The sequence below is a fragment of the Papilio polytes genome, unplaced genomic scaffold, assembly GCF_000836215.1.
Source record: "Papilio polytes unplaced genomic scaffold, Ppol_1.0 DF821067.1, whole genome shotgun sequence".
Taxonomy (NCBI): Eukaryota; Metazoa; Arthropoda; class Insecta; order Lepidoptera; family Papilionidae; genus Papilio; species Papilio polytes.
In genome coordinates, this window is record NW_013528137.1 from 3,450,705 (window position 1) to 3,452,970 (window position 2,266).

Sequence of the window (2,266 nt, forward strand, 5' to 3'; positions counted from 1 at the left end):
GGAAGTCGGTCAAAAAGATTCCAAGCAACTAAATAATTAACGGCTGAAAATTCAATAGATTAAATAACCACAGCGGCTGTCCCGTCGAGCGACGAGCGAAAATAATGAAACTTATTTATATTATCTATATTGTCATTTGAGTGTATTAAGCTAGAAAAAGTATCTCTAAATTCAAGCCAGTTATCATACGAGCCAGTAAATTTAGGTAACTGAATAGTAGGTAGTTTGACTACACTATTATTATTATGCACTGAACTATTGCAACGTAACTCGCTTTTATTTTGCTCACCCTGCTCATAATGTAAAATTAATTCCTGGGCTTTTGCAAATATTTTGTAATAACTTGACTCGAAATCTTCTCGTTCACCAAGTTGAATTTCAATGTCGTCAAACACTCTAATCTTAGTTGGACCTCATCGTAGTTAGCATATAAAATATCAATTTTACTTACGCGGGTCTTCAATTCGCTAACCTGGGACGAAGTTAACGGCTCCTTTAAGTCGCTGATATAATTATAGAAAACTGTTAAACGACCTTTATAGCTAGCACGCTTCTTAATTAATTCCCTCTCCTCGGTCATTTTAAAATATAACGGAAATTGGCAAAAATCTGGAAAATTACTATAATAATCTTAAATAAAATTAAAAAACACTAATAGACTTCCATTAAACACTGTGCGGTGTCGAGTATGTTCGTCCGTTCTTTGTTCTTGATGACGTCCTTAACTTGATCCCCGTACGAACTAATATCTTCTTCAAGATTTTGTGATATCGGCGTAAATTATCTTCTCCGCTGATTGAAGACACTTCCAAATTTGGCTCGAAGCTGACCATGTAAATATTTCGTCGATCACTTGGAGAAAATTAAATAAAAGACTTTTGCTCAGAGGGAATGCGTGTACTCCGAAAGTTACAAGATTTCGAATGCCGATTAATAAAATTCATTCTCCGTGACGGTGATGCTAAAATAAAATCGTTGCTGTCCGAAAAGTGGCAGGCGCTCGCGAACACTGGGGTCGCCACTTTGTTGTATTTTCTGCTTTAGTTTATTGCATCTTGTCAATAGGTGTCGCTACTGTATTTAATTATTTTACAATTACTTAGTATATTTGGTATTAATTTGTAAGAATGTTGAATAATAGTGTTACAATTAGTTAACATTCGAGATAAATGTACGTTTAAATGTTCCTATTCTATTAATAAGCTAGTTATTTTGAATTTTGATGTTTACAACGGATGGTTTCTACTACAAGATGGAAGCACTTTTGATGTAAATTCGTAGAAGTTATGCTAACATGTACTAGGTGTCGACACTGTGTCTGTATATTTTATATTATGAAATTATTTCAGATAATTTGTGAATTCACTGTTGTAAAATCATAAGCTGTAACCATAGACAACGACATTCATCTAGATTTCTTTGCTATGTTGGTTGCCTTGCAAAACATGTTTGCCATTTTTTTTCGCCGTTTTCGTATATTAATCGAATACAGACTAAAAAAATCCCTAGTCCCGACTCTTATTTTATATCCTCTTTGGTCGGGACTCGGGACTTTTCTTAATCTGTATTCAATTAATACATTTGTTGACATTTCATGTCAACCAACATGACGAACATGTTTCGCAAGGCAACCAACATAGCAAAGAAATCTGGATGAATCTCGTTGTCTATGGTTTCACTTTTTTTATTTATCATTTGTGGAAAAGATTTTAATTAAAAAAAAGACAAATCACTTAATGGGGATGTTTCCTAATGTTACAAATCCAAATAAAGTTATGTTTAATATTTTAAAGACAGCATTTTGAAACCTATAATAACATTTAGGGACCTTGAATGAATTTGAGACAAATTAAATAAAAATTAAAGACGCTGCAATATTTTTTACCCTCCATTACTCCATCTCAAACACCAATCAGAGGTCGGTGACGTCACTTCTTCGCATATAACATGGCAGTGTGACCAGCTTCAGTGAATGTCAGTGCATTTTGCAGTTATAATTTTTTTAACATGATTATAAGAATTGAGTTTCCGTGTGTTATATTATGAGGACTCCATTACTAAGTGTTTTTATATTTACGGCTTATTTTACGAGCAAATTTTTCGATCAATATTAGCGATGGTCAACTCGAGTTCGTAACTCGAGTCAACTCGAGTTGGGCGTAACTCGAGTCGACTCGAGATGAATTCTCTTTAACTCGACTTCGAAAACCGAATGGAACCGACATGGAGCGAGGTTTGACCTCTGTGAAGTTAACCACCTTACTAT